This window comes from Mus caroli, chromosome 3, assembly GCF_900094665.2.
Source record: "Mus caroli chromosome 3, CAROLI_EIJ_v1.1, whole genome shotgun sequence".
Taxonomy (NCBI): domain Eukaryota; kingdom Metazoa; phylum Chordata; class Mammalia; order Rodentia; family Muridae; genus Mus; species Mus caroli.
The window spans coordinates 9,317,811-9,340,983 of NC_034572.1; the positions used below are offsets into that span (position 1 = coordinate 9,317,811).

The window sequence follows — 23,173 nt, forward strand, 5'->3', positions numbered from 1 at the left end:
TCAGTGTCTTGCTTTTCTGGTATGTTAGGGTATCCAGGATTGCTGTGGTGCGAAATTGGGTTCTGATGATGCCAAATAGCCTTTTTTGGTGTTTGTTTGTTCCTTAGGTTCATGCACTTGCCTCTCGCTATCTGCTTATCTGTGGTGTTATTTGGTTTTGTTGTCTCTGACTGGAGCTTGTCAGTCCTTTGGGCCTGTGAGCCTGTGATCTTAGGTGTGTCAGCACACCTAGGGAGACCAGTTCTTTTCTGGGCAGGATTTGGGTGCAGAGGTATGTGGCACAGTCTTAGCTCCAGGGCACAGATGGAGACTGGAAGGATCCTGTCCCCAGCTTCTCCACTGTTCTTGTGCCCTGTGTGCTCCTGGCAGAGAGTCCCTCTTTCCACAGTTATTAGAGCAAAAGTGGTGATCTCACGTCTGGGTTTAGAAATGAGAGCACTCCTGAGAGACAAGATGTCTCCTGGCAGGATTTGGTAGTGGAGGGATGTGGTACAGCCTTACCTCTGGGGCACAGATGGACATTCTCACCTTTCAATATTTTTGTTATTTTTCTTAGTTTAAGTTTTCTGAGAATGTATATGAGTATACTATATTTGGACCATGTGGACCCAGTTTCTATGCTCAACATTTCCTCTTGGACACATGACCTTTTCTGTTATAATTATTTCTAATAATTTATGTGCAAAAATATATGTGTGTATAATTTGTAAATATTTATGTATTTATAACCTGTTGAGTGCAATTGGTCTTCCTCATATGTACATGTGCTGAGATTGGACTTATTCCTCAAGAAAACTGATTCTCCTTCCTTCGACATCCATTCCTACAATTCTACAATCTCCTGTCAAACATTAGCATGTGATATAATCTGAATTAGAATGTTTGAATATTATATTTAAAAACACATGAATTGCTGTCATCATGTTAGTCGTCACCTCCTTCTAGCTTACCAATTTTTATATACTGGAACAATGCACTTGTTACAGTAGATGAGTCAGTATTGAAGTAGAGACAAAGACCATTATTTCCATCAGGGTTGACTTGTTTTGTTGTTCATTGTGCAGCTTTGACAAGTACACAATGACTTCTATCTATTCTTCCAGTGTGATGCACTGTAGTACCCAAGTTATAGCCCCCTTCTTTACTTTCTCTATCATGAGCAAGGGCAGGAAGGACTAATTCCTCACTTTGCAACCATGGAGTGCCATTTCTATTTTGGATTCAAGCCATTCGAATAGCTTCACAGTGATATGTCACTATTGTTGCTAATGACACAATGTTAAGCAACTTTTCATATGATAGTTTATCATCTGTGGATCTTTCTTAATTGGATTGTGCAGATCTTTTGTGTATACCCTTGGCTGATTTAGCTCCTTATTACTGAATTTTGAGGCTTCTCTGCATAGTTTAGGTACCGGCCATTTTCATATATGTCATTTTCAGATGTTTTTCTAATTAATGAATTGTTCCATTTCAATAGCCTGTCATAGAACAAGAGATTTTATTTTCTGCTTATTATTTCTAAAATTTTGTATGCAGCTTATTTGATCACATCTATTCCCACCTCTACTACTCAGTGATCCTCATTTTCTCTCTCTACTCTATTAAGTTCATGTAGTGCATCAAATGCTTTGAAATTTTTGAGTTAGTTTTGTAAACACTGTAATACCTGTGCCTACAATAACCTTTTCCCCAGTTCTTCTATCATTTCCTCAAGGAGGTTTGGTTTTTATAAAATATCTCTATCGTACCTTCTTTAATGGCTTTCTGATTCCATTCAGAAACTATATAGTTTATTTTTTAATTCTCTAATTTATACATTATATATTTATATATACAAATATAATTTATTAATAAGTATAAATTATAAATATACCTAAATTATATTTGTGTTTTATAGATTTCCCCTTCATATGTTTTAGTTTTAGAAAATATCTCGTTTTGAAAACATACATACACACATATACATGCACACACACACACACACACACCCATACACATATGTGTGTGTGTATGTTGAAGAATATTCCTCCATACTATTCCTGAAGCTATTGACATCAAATTGGCAGTAAAGAATATCTTATAACATTACAAAGAAATCATTCATTCATGTATTCAATATAAATTGAGCATTCATTTCATGACTTGCCATGCACTCCGGTCCAGTCAGCTTGACAGGCCAAGAGGCCTGGAAGCCACTCACGAGGCAGAGAGTTTCATGGAAACTCACCTCCTGGAGTCTGGCATTCTCTTTAACCCATGCACTCATACCCTATTCCCGCATTAGTCTGGTGTATGCTCTGTTTTAGTATTATCTTATAAGTGCCTTTTAAGATTGAATTCTGACATAGCTAAGCCTTCACCAATGTTCCAACGTCCTAGAAAGTCCTTGAGCAGACCATGGGCTTGGAATTCAGTAAGAATGTTGCCTATTCAGTGACATTCAGAATTGCCTCTGGTATTACACTATCACTTTGACTAAAAGCTAAGTCACTGCCCTACACAGGAATTTACCATCATCTAGGAAAAAGGAAGTTTGAGACCTAAGGAGGAACCAAAATAGATACTTAGAACTATAGATAGCTGAGTTACACCCATACACACGTATTTACAATGGCCTAGGGCGAAGGTGGACTATACAATAGACTAAAATAGGAACTAAGGCAAGGGCACGAAGCCCTTGACCCTGGCTTCTAAGATTAAGTGGTTTTTAGGTGGAGCTCTTTTTTATCCCAGTTGTTAACAATGAATTCTATCCCAGGTGGTTCCTGTCAGACCTTCTGTGTTTGTATTCCTCTGTTTTGTGTAAGAATCCAGTAACCTCTTTCTACCTTGCTGGTGTGTCACCCAACTTCCCTATTTTCTTCTGTATAAAATGTTTGATGCTCGATTTGACAAATTACATTCAGATTCTACACAACCTCTCCTGTGTGCATCTGTCATTTCATCCAATGCTTTGCCCACCTGCTCAGAGACCCTTTCCACGCAGACAAAGGGGCGCAGAGGGTCTGTGGCTATGACTTGTATTTATCCATACATTATATTATACTGACTTAAAAATAATGTTGGTAGCAAATATTTGTCCAGTGTGTTTCCTAATGAATTTGAGGGATACAATTTTGAAAATATATGTGACAGTAAATTTATGTAAGGTTTATTAGTAATAATCTACATACATTGTATCATTCAATGCATAATTCTACTATAAATGACATAGGCATAGTCACTTTTAGTCAAGGTAGAGATACTTCCATTTGCCTCTTTGTAGTACAACCCTGGCAATCGCTGATATGCTTAGTAGTAGTATTTTAATTTGTTTCTCTTTCCAGAATATTTTACCAGTATAATGAAGTTGGGTATGACTTCTTTCACTTTACATGATTCTATGGGTTTTCAATACAGACTTTTGAAGATTAGATGAGCTTTTATCTCCAACTTACTCACTCTACTTTAAAAATATGTATAATATAAATATAAGTTTTGCTGAATATCATAGCTTAGCCATAATGTTCTATGGAGCATTAATGTGTTACCCATGTAATTATGTAGATGCTTAAGAGGAGAGACCCATAACTACGGTACAGTTCAATCTATATGCATATTACTAGTGAAGGAAAGGCTCAAAATTCAGAAATCTATGTACAGTAACTTTTTATAATTTTTAAATTGCTAAATTGTAAGTAAAAAGACCAAAACAGCAAGAAAACCATTGAGTTGAGGACCATCTGCTGTCCTTGTTGAGTTTTTAGTTCAATGTATAAAACATTTTAATTTTACTAAAATCCATATAAAATATTTGAGAAAAATAAAAACAAATTTACTTGATAATTGTGTTATTAAATGCCTGCAAGACTTAAAGATATACAACTATTTAGGTATCATATAACAAGTAACATTTAATTATTTTCTAAACATGTTTACTGTCAAATATATTTTCTCAAATTTTTAGATGGATACTGAAATCTCTGATGCATAGTTATAAAAACACTAACTTTTTAATGCTTGTACGCACATAGTTTGCAATGAAATTAAAAACAGGAGGTGGTTTTCTTGCAACATGTGGATTGAAAGCCCAAGATATGATTGATTGTGTAATATTTTTTTTCTGTTGACAAAAAGATTCTGGAGCTGAACAAGAAAGGTATAAAATTAACGTAATTGTACACTTCAAATTTTAGTAGCAATTTGAAATCCTGCTGGGAATGTGATGTTTTACTGACACTGTAGGCTGCAGGCATACTGGGACTCTGGATTGGTGTTTATTTTCCCATGACTTCTAAGCTGTTCTTTGGAATAACCCCATTGTTTACAGCAGTGTGCCAACAGTATCAGCTTGTATCCTTGAACCTATGCCTTTATATTGGAAAGCTATATCATGCTCTTTCCTGATTTTGTGTATTAATTTACTTGCCATTGTATGTAATCTCATGTTAGAGGCATGAATGTACCAAAGAAGTACAACCAAGCTTGGCTCATAGTCATATAAAGCCTTGGTTGTTTTTCACAATTTACACAGGAGTTCACTTCCATAAAACATACAGGTCTCAGGACTGGTTTAGAGGTTATCACATCAGAACCTGTTGAAGTATCAAAAGGAAAGCCAGATTGTCCTGGGTTCATCACTTCCTCGTTTCTCCAACTTTCAGCTCTGCTTGTTCACTTTGACTTAACGAGGATCCATATAACAACTTGTACTAAATTGTAGTTTCTTCAACTGAGTAAAATTTTTCTATCTTATTTTACATTACCAAATCAAATCACATAATGCAAAGTTCAAACTATAAAAAATAAAAAAGTGTTTGTTTGTATATCTACTCATTGTGATGTCATGGATGAAACTAAAGGCATTGTGCATGCCCTGGAATGCACTCTACCACCAGCACAATACCCCCAGCTCTGGTTAACATTCAGATTTGTTGATGTTATGAATTATGAAGTGGCAGGTGAAGGCTACTTGGTTGTGCCCATGAGAAAGCACACCATGCCACTGACCTGGTATTTGGGAGGTTTATTTGAGAAAAGGAAGAGGAGTAAGGATACAGAGAAGGGGTAGAGGCACACAAACAGATGGGAGTAGAGCCATGGGGACAGAGAAGAGGAGAAAGGACAGAAACAGGGCAAGGAACATCATGTGACAACAGAGAGAGAGAGAGAGCTGGAGAGGGATAGAGAGAGGTAGAGGGAGAGGAGGAGGGGAAGGGGGAGTGAGAGGGGGAGGGGAGGGGGAGAGAGGGAGAGAAAGAAGAAAGGGAGAGAGGGAGAGGTAAGAGAGGGAGGAAAGGAAACAGGAGGGAGGGGAAGGAGGAGGGACAGCAGACAGGAGGTGGAAGGGCAGGGGAAGGGGCAGAACTGGAGTAGCAAGCAGTCTTATATGCTACCTATACCACACCTACACGTGGCAACAAGTGACAAGTGATGACATATGCTGTTGCTAGGTTCCTGTGAGGAATCTGGCTGAATCACTGTAAGTTAACAGTTACAAATGCAGTTTTTTTTTTTCTTTTTTCTTTTTTCTTTTTTTTTAAATTGAACTTTATTTATTTATTTATTTATTTATTTATTTATTTATTTTTGGGTATTTATTTCAATTACATTTCCAATGCTATACTAGAAGTCCCCCACACCCTCCCCCACCCACTCCCCCACCTACCCACTCNCACCTCTTGGCCCTGGCATTCCCCTGTAATAAGGCATATCAAGTCTGCACAACCAAAGGGCCTCTCTTTCCACTGATGGCCGACTAGGCCATCTTCTGTTACATATGCAGCAAGTCACACGAACTCTGGGGCAGGGGAAGGGGGAGTACTGGTTAGTTCATATTGTTGTTCCACCTATAGGGTTGCAGATCCCCCCAGCTTCTTGGGTACTTTCTCCAGCTCCTCCATTGGGGAGCCCTGTGATCCATCCAATAGCTGACTGTGAGCATCTACTTCTGTGTTTGCTAGGCCCCGGCATAGTCTCACAAGAGATAGCTATATCAGGGTCCTTTCAGCAAAATCTTGCTAGTGTATGCAATGATGTCAGCTTTTGGAGGCTGATTATGGGATGGATCCCCGGATATGGCAGCCTCTAAATGGTCCATCCTTTCGTCTCAGCTCCAAACTCTGTCTCTGTAGCTCCTTCCATGGGTGCCTTGCTCCCAATTCCAAGAAGGGGCAAAGTATCCACACCTTGGTCTTTGTTCTTCCCAAGATTCATGTGTTTCACAAATTATATCTTATATCTTAGGTATTCTAAGTTTCTGGGCTAATACCCACTTATCAATGAGTACATATCATGTGAGTTCTTTTGTGATTGAGTTACCTCACTCAGGATGATGCCCTTCAGGTCCATCATTTGCCTAGGAATTTCATAAATTCATTCTTTTTAATAGCTGAGTAGTACTCCATTGTGTAAATGTACCACATTTTCTGTATCTATTCCTCTGTTGAGGGGTATCTGGGTTCTTTCCAGCTTCTGGCTATCATAAATAAGACTGCTATGAACATAGTGGAGCATGTGTCCTTCTTATAGGTTGGAACACCTTCTGGGTATATGCCCAGGAGAGGTATTGCGGGATCCTCCGGTAGTACTATGTTCAGATATTTGAGGAACTGCCAGACTGATTTCCAGAGTGGTTGTACAAGCTTGCAATCCCACCAACAATGGAGGCATGTTCCTCTTTTTCCACATCCTCACCAGCATCTGCTGTCACCTGAATTTTTTATCTTAGCCATTCTGACTGGTGTGAGGTGGAATCTCAGGGTTGTTTTAATTTGCACTTCCCTGATGAGTAAGGATGTTGAACATTTTTTCAGGTGCTTCTCAGCCATTCGGTATTCCTCAGGTGAGAATTCTTTGTTTACCTCTGAGCCCCATTTTTAATGGGGTTATTTGATTTTCTGGAGTCCACCTTCTTGAGTTCTTTATATATATTGGATATTAGTCCCCTATCTGATTTAGGATATCACTCATTTTTGTATGAATAGTACCAGCCTAACCTATACATTATGTTATAAGTTCATGTTTCCCTGACTTCATTGTTGCATAGCAGCTGTATGTGACACTTTCACCTGCTCACCTCTATGTCAGACACTCATTTCTTATTTTTGTTAGCCAAATTGGTCTTGTTGGGTGAAAACTTTTATCTCCATATGTCTAAATTAGATGCTGATGGTCTACAATTCCTTTCATTATCAATTCCAATAGTGACAAAAGAACTAGCTGTTTTAAAATGGGGACAATCAGTGAAAAGAGCCAAATCAAATCTAACACATAAAGTGATTTTTAGCATTTTTCCATGATTTTCAGAGCTAGCAACATTTCTAGCAACATTTTCCATAAAGTGACTGGCACTGACATTTCTACCTCCTTTCTAGACCAAATGAAGATACAACTAGTGACAAATCCATAACTACAAGGTCATCAGACCAAAGAAATAGAGCACAAGAGCATCAGAGGAGTAACCCCTCTGAGTCGTAGGTAAGGGACCATGATCATTCACATAACATTTCTAACTAAAATACATATGGAGTAATGAACCAGTTTTGATTTGAGAGATATAAGGACCCCTTAGTTTATTTTCTCACACTTAAAACACCTCCTCAATTCATATAAGGATGAGGTTATAGTAAAAAACTATACCCAAAATGCTTTGGAATGCATAATATAGGTTAGTCCTTTTTTTTTTTTTTTTTTTTTTTTTTTTAAGGAAATAAAGGTCTTGTAGTCTTGTCCCAAATGGAACAAAGACAGAGATGAGCAAACTGAAAAAAAAAATGAGGATCTATACATATGTTCAGTGACAGATGGGGACTGATGTGTGGCAGAGGTAATGAGAACGGGGAGTGTAATCAAATACCCAAGTAAAGATAGAACACAATGACTGACTTGTGGTAAGCATTTGTCTACAGTCCACATATGAAGCCGCTCATAAATACTGTTAATATACAAAACCACACAGTTTAACCTTAAAAATAAGTGCCTGAGCCCATGATAAATAAAAGCAATCTAAGATTCCTAGAATATAAACAACTCCTTCACAGGGTTTGAAAAGTTCTATGACTTCCTTTGATGTGCATTCTAACAGGAAGCCTGTTGTCAGGTGCCCTCAGCACTGTCTCTCTCTTTGGCATGGTTTCTCTTGCGTAGCTCTCATCTGATCTCCTCAGGTTGCATTTCCTTGAGTCTCTCCACACAGAGCTTTCCATATCCTTCCATGGTGACATAAATTCCACATCTCTCTAAAAATAATCCCTTTAGTAAGCTCATCTAAATTACTCTCACCTATTTACACCTTGCTCTTCTTGGAAATCTGAACACTTTACCCAAATCATACTCAAATGCTTTTGTCTGTTTACACTCTTTATATATAGTCAATGGAACTCTCAGATGTCTTGAGTCTCTCGAACGTTGAATGCAGAAGTCAGTCTCTTTTTTTCTCCTCCCACATGAGCAACAGAGGACTTATTAGAAAGAACGTTATGCCAACTATTGGTAACCATAAAAATAGTTTTTATTTCTAAAATAATTAGAACCCATGTTTATGATAAAATAGAGAAGATATTCTAAAACTATTTGTCATTTTTACCGTTGGAAACAATGGACAGTTACTTTTTACTAATACACTTGAGATGTTAGTTAAGGTTAGTTGAGACATCCAGCCTCCCAGCAGGGCCGTGGATGGGGGGGCCACAGATGGAGCTCCACAGCAGCAGCGTGGGAACAGCCCAGAGGATGGATAGGGACTGCCACAATGGCTGCTGCGGCAGCAAGGTCGCCCGGTCGGAGGACTATGAGAACCAACAGACCAGCACCTCAGTGTCCACCCACATGACAGAGGGAGTGATGGCCAGAATTCTGGAGCACTCCATCATGTACCTGGTGGACTCTGTGAAGACATGGATGCAGAGCTTGAATCCAGATCCCAAGCATCTATGGTATCCTCAAGAGGATCATGCATACTGAAGGCTTCCACAGGCACCTGTAGGGCCTGAAGGTGATGATGATGGGTCCTGGGCCTGCACACACCACGTAGTTTGCCTGCAATGAAAACATGAAAAGGAATTTAAATGACGTTTACAGCCACCAAGGTAACAGCCATCTAGCTAATGGGATAGCTGCGAGTATGGCCACCCTATTCTACAATACAGTAATGAATCCAGCACAAGTGGGGAAACAACGCTTACAGATGTGCAACGCACAGCACCAGTCAGCCCTAAGTTGTATCTGGACAGTGTGGTGGACCAAGGGGTTGGCAGTCAGATTATCTCAGAGGAAACACAAGCCTGTATTGTCCTATCTTCCATCCTCATGGAGATGACGGAATGGTCTCAGTTTGCTCTTCCAACTGCCTACAAGTAAACAGGGAAGACACTCATGTTTTCAATTCTATAGCCCTGGTCTCATTTGGAAGCTGTGGCTAGAATGTTCCTTCAATGGGGAGGCTTAGACCTTGAGTTCCCATGGATGGTCATGCTGCCAGAGAAGAAATTTGGATTGTACCTGGAGAATTTTCATCCTGAGCCCATGTACAACCCAGTGCTAACGGATGCAGATTTTTGCTTTTGTCTAGCAGCTGTGAGAAATTACACACTGGTCTGCTGAGTTTTCTTCAGAAAGAACCACCCCACTCAAGTACTTTCATGTGTTCCAGGATAACTTCCTGGCTGGCTGCAGGTTTCTGTCTTACTGGTGTTCTATTATAACTGAAAAAATTTCTATTCTTACCCTACTAGTGTTGAGTAGTGTTAAATTCAACAAATGGAGAGGGAAGTCAAATTGTAAAGTCTAAAGTCAAATTTAAATGAAACCTTATTTCCACACCACCCTTTGATACATTGGTGAATAATCCTGCAGCAAAGACACTATGTACCCTTGGATTTTCTTCACAGTTATCTAAGACTGGGATAGTCCCTTTGGTCAGGGTCTTGCAAGGTAGGACCAGGACTTCAGGACTCTATGGGCTTAAAGTCCTGGTGTCCCGTCCTGGCTCTCCCTCCCCATGATTGGTGGGTCTTCTTTTTAACCTGCCTGTCTCATCTAGTCACCCTATGATTGAGTGAGTGATGTGACTGCAAAATGTTTTTAAAAGTTGCGAAGCAATCAAAATTTCTGTGGGTGTAGCCGGGCGTGGTGGCGCACACCTTTAATCCCAGCACTCGGGAGGCAGAGGCAGGCAGATTTCTGAGTTCGAGGCCAGCCTGGTCTACAAAGTGAGTTCCAGGACAGCCAGGGCTACACAGAGAAACCCTGTCTCGAAAAACAAAAAAACAAAAACAAAACAAAACAAAATTTCTGTGGGTGTCAGTCTCCCCCACTTAGCTCCAAAGTTGAAATCGTCTTTGACCCCCATTCACATGATAGTCAATGTATTGATTGTAATGTTTGACATTGCAAATTTCTAAATAGGAAAATGCTTCCTCTCCCAGTGACCAGTTTAGAAAACCCATAACCTAATTTGGTCATTGGCATCTTTGGAGTGCCATCTAAGGATGGACCATCCCACCTGGGTACAATGATAATACTTTAGCTGTGTGTGTGTGTGAGTGTGTGTGTGTGTGTGTGTGTGTGTGTGTGTGTGTGTGTTCAGGCCATTTGACAATCTACCATTTAATACATGAGTCAGGCCATTTGACAATCCACCACTTAATACATGAGTCAGGCCATTTGACAATCCACCATTTAATACATGAGTTAGGCCATTTGACAATCCACCATTTAATACATGAGTGTTAATTTATTATAGACAAATATTGATCTTTTAAAAATGGGATGCTCTTACTTAATGACTTTTTTAAAAAATGGGTTAAATATAACTACTTTTATGTGCACTTGTTCCCCTCTGCTTCTCTTCCCCTGTCTCATGTCTTAAAACCATCACTCTTCAATGTTGCCCCAAGGCTACATTCCTAACATACTGCTATTCCATTAAGGTTTTATTTAACTTTATTTGTGGATAATTGTATCTGTGAACAACAAATGTGCCACTGCCTTTCACACAGTGTGTGGGATAAAAGTGGCCTAGTGTTGCTTTCTGAATGTCTTAAAATCCTGTGGTCAAGATAGTTTTTGCCTTTGTGGCCTTTGGATCTGGGGAGCAGCAATGCGTTTGCATGTGTGGGTGGCTGCTATGCTGCTACAGTTGTAACACTGGAGCTGGAGAAAATAAAGCATTGATTCTGAAAAAAAAAGATAGTTGACTGGACATTTGGATGTCTTTATTGATATGGCTAATTGCAGTAATGGATATTATAGTACAAGAATGCAGAATCAGAAAGAATTTTTTTTACCAAATCCTAGCTGTTATTTATACTCTTTGTGCCATTACTTTTATCTGACTTTTATATACTGAAAATATCAATACATCTGAAGAGTTTGCTTAAATGCAACCCAAGCTTTCCTGTCTAAGCTGCCTTCGAAGGGGTAGTTACCTCAACCACTAGTTAGCTGGAACATTTAACTAATTAAAAGCAACAGGGTACAATTCAGTGTCCAGCAGTTACTAAAGCCTGAGTATGATCTCCACTGAAAAGTCTTTTTAAAGATGTAGGATTTTAAAATATATTTGAAGGAAACAAATATTGATCCCTATTAGAAGAACACATAAATTAAAGAGAGGAGAGCAAGAGATTGGATGAGAGAAGGAAGGGTGGGAAAAAAATATAGCACTGGAAATTTGAAATTGTTATAAAGTTGTCATTAGTTTGTAAATATGAGTTGAACACCTAGCTGTGCCTTCCCTAATGTAGTCACTCAATTTAGTTATCAAGCATATATGAAATAGTAGACTAGAGGACCCAATTCTTAACCTCAGTTTTAGTTGTTATATAAATTAGTGGTGGTTTTTAACTATTTGAAGGTGAATATGAACAGTGATTTTTTAAAGTGTTCAGAGTTAGCTTTTTTTAATTAGGTATTTTCTTCATTTACATTTCAAATGCTATCCAAAAAGTCCCCCAGACCCTTCCCCCCAACTCCCCTACCAACCCACTCCCACTTCTTGGCCCTGGCGTTTCCCTGTACTAAGGCATATAAAGTTAGCTAACTAATGTGCATTCTGAACTGGGACATTGAAACGACTATCTTGATATGGTAATGCACTTTGGTTTTAAGCAATTCATGACTTATGCTTTACTATCATCATGAGAAGCTGCAGATTTTTTTTTTGTTTTGTTTTTTCGAGACAGGGTTTCTCTGTGTAGCCTTGGCTGTCCTGGAACTCACTTTGTAGACCAGGCTGGCCTCGAACTCAGAAATCCGCCTGCCTCTGCCTCCCGAGTGCTGGGATTAAAGGCGTGCGCCACCACGCCCGGCAAGAAGCTGCAGATTTTTAATGAATGATTTGCACTAGACTCTTCTATAATGTGTTCTAGGGACTTTGCCTTAATGATAAAAATTATTTTTATTTTAAGAGGTACCTACAAGATTTCCCAAGGAATACAACCATCTTGGCTGAGAAACCCAGTTTACTAAAGGTTCTTGATTTTGCAATTAAAGACTTCTATCTACATCATAGATTGACTAAAGTGAGAAGAGTAACTAAAATTCTCTGTGGGAAAAAACACTCCACAGGAAAATGACCAAACGTTCGTCAAGATAAGATGAAGATGATAATAAATGTATTGATATCCACCGTTCAGAAATAGAGGGAGTTTGAACATTCTTGTATATCTGGAAAAGAAACAAAACAATGTAAAACAAAACAAAACAAAAAAAAAACAAAATATTTTCTGTAGATCCTTGCATTAGACAGAAGGCCCCATGAAAGCAAAATATGATTTTTTATATTCCCAGAGTAATGGTTTTGAAACACAGCTATGAAAATTTGCCCTAGACAGGCAATAATTTTTGCTGTCAATAAACTCTGCCATTGACAGATGATACAATAAAGAGGGGAGGGAGTAAAGTAATTGTGCCCAGAAAAGTGTCTAAAATAAATAGGTAACTTTCCAAACCTGTAGTTGTTATCATGTTACTATGGTGTTGTGTCCCATCTGTGAGTATAGATCTATAAATATATTCACTGCAGAATATGTGCATTGGTATCATGAGCAGCATAAATTCAGTTTATAATGCTAACAGGAATGCTGAGAAGTATTGATTAAAATAAGACCCAAAACAGAGAAGTAGAATGTGAAAAGGGGTAATTTATGAGACATTTTCTTGTGTGTGGACTGGTTAAATTATTTTCCTCCATTTCAATGTTCAGTTGTACGATGGATGATAAAGCACTACTCTGTCAATATGTGAATCCACTTTTTATCCAATAACATCTCACGGGCAAGTCTTACCCTCTCCTGTAGTTGTAACATTCATAACAGTATTTTCATAAACAATGAGTGTCTCTGAGTCAAGTCTAATGTTTCTTTCTTTTCAAAGTTTATTCATCTTCTTTCTTTGCCTTGAAGTTTTATATTGGCTGAGTTTTATATTTTATATCAGGGTTAGAATGGAGGCAGTAAGTGTGTATACATACACACACACACATACACACACACACACACACACACACACACACATTCAGTATTTCTCCTGAGATAAGAAACCATGGAAGGATTTCCTCATTGTGTGTAATGTTAGCTATAGGTTACACAGCTACACGTTTTGTCAAGTTAAATAAATTCTCCTTTATTACACTTAAATTTAAACAAAAAGTTATTAAAAATTCTTATAAAAGTTCCATTTATAATAATTAGCATAAACTAAAATTCAAATAACCATCTAGAAGGCAATGCTTAAAAATTAAATAGATAAAAAATGTAATGTACAAAGAAGCTTCATCTAGCAAATGATGGAAACACATCCAGAGACCCACAGCCAAATAATAGACAGATCAGAAATCTCGCAGGTGATAGGGAAGAAGGATTGAAGGAACCAGAGGAATAAAGGACAGCAAAGAAAACTCACAGAATCAACTAAGCTGATCTCCAGAGAGGCTCACAGAGATTGAAATGAAAATCAGGGAGCCTGCCTATAAGGCCCTCTGCATATATGCTATGGTTGTGTAGCTTAGTCTTATTGTGAGTCTCCTAAGAGTAGAAACAGGTCTGACTTTGACTCCTTTGCTTGCTTTGGCAAACCTTTTTTTTTAGCCTTGTCTAGCCTTAACACAATGGGAGGTATCTAGTCTTACTCCAACTTGACATGCTATGTTTTGTTGATACCCATGGGATGCCAGTCCTTTTCTGGAGTAAAATGGAGGAGCAGTGGATTCAAGGGAGTTGTGGGTGAAGTTGGGGGAGATTAACTATGAGCATGCAATTAACTTATTGAGATAGATATTAAAAGTTAATTATGTGAATGTAGAAGCTAACAATCAATTGACAAAAGAATATTATTCATTATTGATAGAAATGTCTTACATGTTACATTGGTGGCATTTTATAGATGAACATGAACTTCAACTCTCATGAAAGTGAGTAGTTAAATGTTATACGTTTAACATGTATAATTAATGACTAATTTTAAGAATAGAAAAAACCTTACATGATGTCAGTATTTGAATATCAATTCATATACTAATAGGCACGTAAAAAGAGCACTATACTTGGTAAGCAATTTTTATTTGATTAGTTGTTATTGCTTTATTTTAATACTCAGGAAAAAAGTAAGATGATAACATGTTGAGAAGAGAGAAATGACAGCTTAATTTTTTCTTATGTATGTTAAGTAACACCATTATTTCCACATATGTTCATATGGCCTGTAAGAATTTTAATTATTGAGATATTTTTGTGTGCTTATTTATCCATATATACTATATTTATGGTGTTTTAACTATTTGAAATTGTACCATTAACTTATGAAATTAACCATTCAATCTACTCAACATTTAACATCTTGAACATAAGAATCTCCATCTGTCTATATCTGTGTCCTCTAGCTGCTCACATGATCATAGAAGGCAGCAACAAAATATAGACATGTACAGGTAGTTTCTAAGTATTAACAGAATATGATTTCAGTAGTGTGTCATAGTAGCTGATTCCCTTGTTTATGTGCATATGTGTGTGTGTTTCTATATGTGTGTTTGTGTGTGTGCATGCACATAGGTGTGATTGCAAGTGTGTGTGTGTGCATGTATGTGTGTGCGTGTGTGTGCATGTGTGCTTATGTGTACACATGCTTGTAAAGGACATTTGTTTTATAATAAACACAAAACATGACTCCTTAGAAGTCATTCAACAACTATGGGACTCGTATTTATACTGTAACAATATGCAATTAGCCCTCATAAGTATCTGGAACTATAGTTGGTAGGTATTTGAGTAGTTAGCCTTCTCGTTTTTCTTGATAGTGAAGTGTGCCAATAAATCTGGCCACTGAGTTCAGTGGCTCACTGGGTATTTAACCAGCACTACAATATATATTGAATGTTCAGCACAAGGAATCTATAGTGTTCTAAGCCATCAATCAAACAGTAATTAGAAGGTAATATAATGATTATTGATTAAATCAATCACAGAAAACGGTGCTGGTATAAAAAAGCACCTGCTCTTGCTCAAACATTAGGCTTTTTGAGATATAAGTGTATAATGGAAAACTGTTTTAAGATGATGGTAATATAAAATTTACAAACTGATGAAATACTTTTCAAGGGAAGCTCTCATACATTGTCAGTGGTGTGAAAGTAAAGTATAGGCCCAATGCCAGGAAAATGTAAGTTTTGAATTTTCCTAAGAAACATGTAAACTTTTCAAAGGTAAATATAAACCATGGAGGTCCTGAGGATAAGACTCAGCTTGTCAAACTTTGTTGCAACCGCTTTTATCCTCAGAGTCATCTCACCAATACCCATAAAGAAACATTTTATGATTTCTAATCATTCATTAAAACTTTACTGAATATGAACTAGCGGATAGCTTTAGGAATGTGAGTCCAGCTATTGTAAGTAGTTTACATTTCAAAAAGATATAATTTTAAAATTTACTCTTTGCTGGGATACCTGTCATCAGCAGTCCTTCCCAGCTATAAAGTTTGCAAGAGTCCGAGTTTTGTTTTGAAACATTTTTTAAAGCATTTCCTCAAAATAGGTTATTAATTTTATCCTCAGGAGTATTCTGGTTTGAGAGACATGGGGGTTTAAATATGTTAACAACTTGTGCCATTTATTAGCAAGTATTCAACCTAGAGCTGAAGAACAAATCAGTACTGAGATATGAGAATTACGATTATATTTCAGTTCATTTGGTAATGTAACACCATGTAGCCAGTGAGACAATCACATTTTGAAAACCCTGAGCAGAAATAGCAGAGGGGAGGTGGGTGATGTGGTTCTCTAGATAAATGTAGAGCACTGCCTGAGGAACAGAAACCCGGGAACTCCAGTACCCCTTCTGATTTCCTGGTCTGCCTTAGCATCTGTGAACTGGGAGATTGTGAAGACATATTGGAATTTCTTGAAAAGTAGGATCTATATTCTTGGTGTAAGACTTGCGCAAATAATGTAAATTTAATTTCTTTTGTAACATATGTGGGGTCAGATGAGAGAGAACAAAACACCACTATGTATGCAATGCTTCAGATTATTTGTGTAAAATGAAAGTACCAGTATCTAAAAATTTAATTTTGAAAATGTTGGAAGTAGCTTATTATTCAATGTCTCTGAATGTGAATGTTTGTTTTGAAACCTTTTTGTCTGGCCCATTACTTCATGACAACTGGTAAACTGTACTGATAATCAAGCCTGGGTATCTTAGAGCATCCACAACCAGTGTGTAATCAGATCTGATGAGAAAGTATTTCCACATGGTTATTGCATTCCCATATAGATACATCTTAAAGACACTGTCTTAAAGAGCTACTCCCTTAAGAACTCATCATGTACCTCTGGAACCAGAGACATTCACTTGTCATCAGCGTTCTGCTATCTGACTATTTCTGATCAGTCTAGGAGGAATAATGGCATTTAAAATCCAGGTCTAGGTTTTTACTCTTGTGTCCAACATGATAAGATGCTGAGATGGCTGTGAATATTTGTAGAAAAAAAAACTGCTTTATTCAGAGTCACTTCTAAATATTTGGCATCTAAAATGTTACTAAATGAAAATTAATTGCCTTTCATAAAGAGGGACATTTTACAAGACTGTGTAATCATATTAGAATAATGACAGGGCTCACTAATGGAAATTAAATGTGATGTTGAGTGTTCTGGCAGCATGGCCTGGAAACTGAGCTTGCATGTAAAAGTGTAATTTCTGTCCCCAGTGAGTGGATTTTTTAAATTTCAAAATAATTAGTTCTGTCAAAGAATTAATTTTGTTGACAGGATTAAGTTGAGAGTATACAACCTCACATATACGTACTTTAATTGTTTGGAATGGAAAGATGATATAAAACAATAATCTCAATTCTGGCTGTCAAACTTGATCAAGTCATTCTTTTAACACTTTTGGGATTCAGTTTAATAACCTTGCCTGTAGTCTGTAAGTCATCATCTTCACTGCAGTTTACACAAAATATACTCTGATGGGGCATATGCTTTAGGTGTCTATAAGAAACATCAATGGTTCATAAAGCAAAAACACAACAAAGAAGCAAACAAAAATGCTATATTGTTGACATGTTCCAAGAAAATGAAACGTCAGCTATATAAACCATATCGTCTTTGGCTCTTTTCTTTTTTCTTTTTTTAATCTGCTCTATATTTCCTAACATATTGTGACATGGAACTCTGCACTTTCTTTGGTGATAGTAACTGCATATCAAGTTGACTGAGACATTAGAAGCAACCATGCTCTCACCTCATGCTTTGTCCTGCAGCGGTTTTCACTGGGCGCTGCCTCTAACAAACCAAACCGATTTCTCTGCTGCCAATGATGCCTTCCCTACGCAAGTGCATCAGACTTTGTAGCAGTCTCTACTCCTGTGCTACTGTGTGTTGACATCATTCTGGTGTCACTACTGGAGTAACTCAGGGAGCTAAATAATGTCTTCAGAGATGCACCACTGAAAGGAACACTGCTATGACCTAAACTGGGGCACTTGACTTTATGCCCTGTGTTTTTTATATTATGTACTGTTTCCATATCTGTAATTTTCCTAATAGGTAGTTGATATTCAAAACTAGATATGTCGTTATTTATAATGAATATCATAATTTAAAATTTTGCCTTTCTAAACGACTAAGAAAATGTTTTGTGACATTGGGTTTTGAGACATGGAAATATATCTAGTTATGTGAAAAAATGGATTTCCTTTTGGAACTTTGCTAGTTTTATCTGTATATTATTGGAGTTAATAATACTTATTGGAGTAGTTTAGAAATTTGAGGTAAACAATATGATTTTGGACCGCAATGGACTACTCTCCCAGTCTCACTAAAGGACACACTTTAAATTGTTACACAGAATTTTAAAAACCTTTGCTGATGGAAGTCCTGTACTGATATTTTTAAATTATTTAGATGAGAATTGACAAATTTCAGCATAGTTTTAATTGAATTATTTTAGCCTAAAACAAGCTGATACTTAAAATTTCAGGGTAACAGATATTTTCTGTCTTCTGAATGTGACAAACATAATATAAAAATCTATATCTGAAACCCATGACTAGATATAACAACATAGAACAGAAATGTGTATGTGTATATGTATATGATCAGAGCATGACTATGATTTCTCAGGCATTTGCCTAAAGGAATTCATGTTCTTTGAGCAGTGACTTTAACACACTCTAAAGGCGCCATTCCCTTTTACATAGCTAACAAATGATGGTAGAATCTGCACTACTAGTATTTATGCTCTTCAGTTCCCTTTTCCTATCTTCTGTTTAAAAGCTCACCAATTACTACAAGTTTATAGTGACTAAGATGATATCCTCAAAACCCATTCATTTGAGTATGATGACTTGTTTTTTTTTTTTCTTTCCTTAGTTTTTGTAACTGTGCGAAATTGTATTAAAAAATTCCATTTAGAAATGGAAACAGGTATTACTGGGTAACTAAGCACTATTGAAAATCATTATTAATTATTAAATTATAAAGGGCAAGTTTGAAATGTAAATTAATTAATTTTCAAATGTATAGGTGCTTTGCTTGTTTGGATATCTAAGCACCATGCACCCATATGAAGAGAGCTTTATGTCTCTTGGAACTTGAGTTTTAGCTACGACACAGAAAATAAGAATCAAACCTGGGTCATCTGGAAGAACTACTAAACCATCTTTTCACCCTGAATTTTGAAAACTTAGGAATGTGATTCTATATTGAGACATCTCAGAGAAACTAAAGCTGGTTGATATAAATCGTGAAGCTTTTACTCTGCAATTTAGCTTGTGGCATATGGTTAGCATCCAGTAATTAGGAGGAAATAAAAAGGTCTACTGAAGTACAAAGTGTATTAATTTGCTATCAAGGATGGCTCATCAAGTCTCATTAAGTGCATAGAGTTTGTGTTGGTGCCCATTGTTCTGTGACTCAGGAGAAAAGCACAAATGATTTTAGAGCTTAGAGAGGTTCATTTTACCGTCAGGGCAGACTTGGTACTATGTATGGAAAAGGCTCCCCAAAGCCATAGAGTAATACATTGGTGCCATCTGCAAACATTTATGTAAACAATTACATGTGGCTTCTTTGCATTTACATTTTGCATGTTTTTTATTAGAGAGTAAGGCCAGTATATTTGATAATTTCCAGTAAGGGAGTTGTGGCTATTTCCTACACCAATATCTTATACACACATCACTAGCCCTTTAGGAAGAAAGTTAAGGCTGCATAATAAGTTCTTCTCCCACTACTGAATAACTGGGTAACATTCACAAGAGTCGCCACCAAGTTATGTATTTATTTTCAGTAATTAAAGATTACTTGTACGGTGTGTGTGTGTGTGTGTGTTTGAGAGTGCATGTATACCACAGCCAGGTTTATGTTCGAGAACCACTTAAGGGCCTCAGTTCTCTCCCCCCACCATGGGTACTTGTGGTTAAGTTAAGGTTGTTCTGGCTTGGCAGCAGGTGCCTTTACATCTTTTGCCCCAGCATCAAAGAATTCAGATTAGCATGTACAAACCTGATATGTCACAGGTAATGTGCTCTTGTTGCTGTCATTATAGAAAGATGATTCCCAGGTTAAAAAAAATAGCCAAGACTTGTTAGGTATATAAAAAGGTATTTCAGAAACACTGATTTTTTGACATTAGGATCCCAGAGGGTAGAATTCTTGTACCAAATAAAGTTTAAGTTAGTACACCATGAGAAGAATATGACTTGCAAATTTGTGAGTGTTCTCATCCACAGGACAGAGATCACAATGTAACCAAGGCTGAGCTCTGCTTGCTACCTACCCAGAGATGCACCTCAAATTGAGGAGTGTATTACCATGGACTTGGGCTTAACCTCACTCTTATCACTGATACTACTCGACTTTAGAACCTCAGTTGCTTTCTTCATAAAAGCACCAATATTGCACAACCCACCTGCTCACAGAGAAATAAGAAGGGTGATGCTGCTTGGGATTTAAATAGTCATATAAGCATAAAATTTAATTTAGAAAGATTTCCTCAAGAACTGCAGCATGTCATAGGCAAGGATTTTCAGCTCCAGACTAAGGCAGGCCTCAATATACTAGGCTGACTTGTGGAAGCCTTACAAAGGAAGACATTGCAGTGGTGCTTCCAAATGGAGCACATTTAGATCATCGTTGACAAAGAGTATTCTGAGATGTACCAATAGACTAAGCTCTTGAGTATTGCACTACTGTAGGCCCCAAAGTGCTAATGATTTAAAATGGGACTCTGGCTTCTATGAATGTCCTCCTACAATGGAGCATGTGAGACTAGTAAACTTGCAAGCAATCGCCATTTGTTTTAAGAATCAAAGAAGTTCATGACCAAGGCTCCAATAAGCTTGCCTTATGGTTAAGTCCAAGGCCTGGTTGCCCAAATGGGACTTTGAACATGGCTTTTACTTGGGAACCACATACATGTGCAAAGGAGGATCGCGGCTTTTACTTGGTTTCTTTTTAAATGTGTGTGTGTGTTTGTGTGTGTTTTATACATGTCATCTGTATGCACTTCTGTGAGTACATGGAGAGAGGCCACAGGTCAACAAAAGGACAAGGTTTCTCACAGAATCTGAAACTACCAAGTCAATAGGACTAGCCGGGTAGCAGTTTCCAAAGCTCTTCCTCTCATTGCCTCTCTGGATGAGGGAGTGTAAGTGCATGCCACGGAACCTCCCTTGATACACTGTTATGTTTAAACTCAGGCCTCATGCTAGTACAACAAGTCCACACTGACCCATGTCCCCACTTCATTCCTTTTTGAAAGGTTTTTAAACACACTTATGAGAGTATCCTCCTTCAACTTAATCATCTCATAATGATCTCAACTATTAAACCTATGACAATAGAATGTAAGTTTCAACCTGTGAGTTTTTAAGCAATAGATATATTAAATTGTGCAATTGTGCAACTTCAGTTTTATCGTGAGCTGAGAAGAGGCAGGGAGTGCCCATTAGCAGAATTTTGAGGAGCATTTGTGTTGTGTGTGAAAAGTGGTGTACAGGAGTCAGCTACCTTAGGAAGAGACATGGTTTAACAGGGAGGGGTATTGCGATAAATGAGAGGGTTCTCTCCAAAACCTCAGCTGCACTAGCCCATGGTGGCCAAGAATTTACCATTATATACAGTTGTTTCCTAGACCCTCAGAGAATCAGTGCTAACACTAATCAGCACTGTTTTAAGGACCGTGTGGCTTTGGACATTTTACGCTGCTTTGAAAATCCACACACGGACTTTCTACACCCACGCCTTTCTGTATAAATCCCCCTGAAGCCGAGGTTGTTACGGTTTGTGTTTATGATCCTAAGTGATAGTCAATTTTCTTTTGTCAAATGCATTTCAGAACCACCAAGTAAACAATAGCTACCCAGTGATCACAATTATGCTGAAAGCTGCTGTGACAAAATGAAATATTTTCCCTCATTTATTAGAGGGAACCACTTCACGCTCATTTGTAAATAATGTTCACTTTTCTGTCCTGTGTATGGTGCACACTGGCGATAATGTAGTTTTGAATGAAAGAACAGTTATATATGCCATAGTAACTACTATTTGAAACAAGGATTGTACATGTCTTAATTCATCATTTAACTTATTTTACTTTTGATATTGTTCTCAAAATCTATGGAGACACTTAAACCAGAGAATTTTAGATAATAATGGCAGGGATTACTGCATTTCTTTGATTCTCAAGTGTGTTTCTACTCCCCCCGACCCAACATACCCATGTCTGTCAGACCGAACATCTCCATGTCTCCAGCATACAGAGGCGTTGTGCTTGATTGAGATAGCCGCTCATGCCAGAAGGGATATTACTAGCTTGGTATATAAGGAAAACAAAAGAAACAATCTTGATATAGAGTATATAAGAGAGAAAACATTTTCAGCTGACACAATGAGGAAAGCCAATTTCTCACCTCTGATTTATGACAGAGCCTTTCATAAATGTTAACCTACCACCAAAATTTTCTTCTATCTTTAGAATCTTTGTCTTTTTCAGTTAAATTTTTTGACAGTCAGTAAAATCCACTCTGTGGGCATTGAAAACGGTGGTTCATCTGCTGAATATTGTCTCAAATTTTTCTGAAAACTGTAAAAAGGAAATGAACTCAATTGATAGTTATCTGATACCTGTGGGTCGGGGTTGTAGTGAGTGAAAAAATAACTCAGGGTAATATCAATAAAACTAGGATAGTAGAACTGTATCTACTTAGTCACTCAGCTTTAATTTATTGTGTCCATACACTATGAGTTAAGTAAAAATTAAATAATAAATGTGTTAAAAATCCATGACCTCAGTTATATATGGAGTTAAAATGTGTATTATATGAAAACGTATAATACAAAATATGTACATTCTTCATGTAGCATAGTAAGGAAAGTAAAACAAATAAGAGAATATTATCGAGACCAGCAAGAGTAGTTCACTTTCTTTACATAGTTTTCTCGTTAATCATCTAAAAATTGGATGTACCGATAGTTTACCCTCACTTACAAAATCATGTTCATCTCATTGGTCAAAGAAGCTAAATTTATTTAGTGAAAATGTAGTATAGAGAAGTTATTCTTGAATTATATGACTTAAGTCCAAGTTATAATCTGTGAAAATATATATAACAATATAAAAATCTGAGAATAATTAATATGTAGGGGCTATTTCAAAACTCTCTTGTATGAGAAAATGAATTAAGCAAA

The 23,173-nt window shown here is 37.3% G+C and overlaps 1 protein-coding gene and 1 pseudogene across 5 annotated transcripts in view; both read left to right on the forward strand.

The window, feature by feature from the left end:
- Window positions 1-23,173, forward strand: part of Ralyl (RALY RNA binding protein like) — a 677,233-nt gene that overhangs the window by 259,828 nt on the left and 394,232 nt on the right. The window lies entirely within an intron of this gene.
- Window positions 8,677-9,301, forward strand: LOC110291024 (annotated as a pseudogene).